The sequence below is a fragment of the Cucurbita pepo genome, unplaced genomic scaffold (assembly GCF_002806865.2).
Source record: "Cucurbita pepo subsp. pepo cultivar mu-cu-16 unplaced genomic scaffold, ASM280686v2 Cp4.1_scaffold000379, whole genome shotgun sequence".
Classification (NCBI taxonomy): Eukaryota; Viridiplantae; Streptophyta; class Magnoliopsida; order Cucurbitales; family Cucurbitaceae; genus Cucurbita; species Cucurbita pepo.
The window spans coordinates 16,561-17,394 of record NW_019646614.1 but is presented as its reverse complement, the minus strand read 5'-3'; positions in this window follow the sequence as shown (position 1 = coordinate 17,394).

Here is an 834-nt window from a genome sequence, read left to right as displayed (position 1 = left end):
CACAAGCACATATAGAGAGAGGACTTTTAATAGATAAAAGAGAGTAATGCCCCACAAGCACATATAGAGGGAGGACTTTTAATAGATAAAAGAGAGTAATGTCCCACAAGCACATATAGAGAGAGGACTTATTGTAAGTAAAGAAAGCAATCTAGTAGTTATAGCTGCTACTTATGGAGAGGGAATTTGATGAATTCCACAAAAGATAAGAGCTTATAGGATGACGGTAGCGTCCGATGCATATGACGGAACTTCTTCACAATTGCAATATCTGACCAATGAATATTATTGTCATTTATAGCTTCTATCACACTAATATAAAATTTGGGGTCAAAGCCTATATGGGACTGAAAAGACCATTCACCACACGCTTGTAAATTAAATTATATCTACCACCTCTGAAAATTTACATGGCAAACCTTCCAAGAGCTTGCACTTCTTCATCATTGACATCCTCAATTGAAACTAGATTTTAAGGCAAATCTTCTCCACGACTCACTTTGGAACACTTTTATAGATAGTTTCAACAAACATACTTTGCTCGTGAATAGTTTCAACAATATCATGCTGCGTATTCCTAAGAACTTATAAGCTCCAAGCTTGACCCAAGACGTTATGCATAAACCTAGGATCACCAAGAATCCAAGAAAACACCTAGGTTAATGCAAACATCATGCTTAACAAGTTGCTAGGATCCATGCCTGAAGTAACCATTATCTCACTTCACGAAGTGTACCGCGAGGCCCCTATTTCTCTTTAGGTGGGATGCTATGGTATATGTACCATGAGCAGGATTCCATGATGAACTTATTATCTCCCTCACCTAAATGAGAT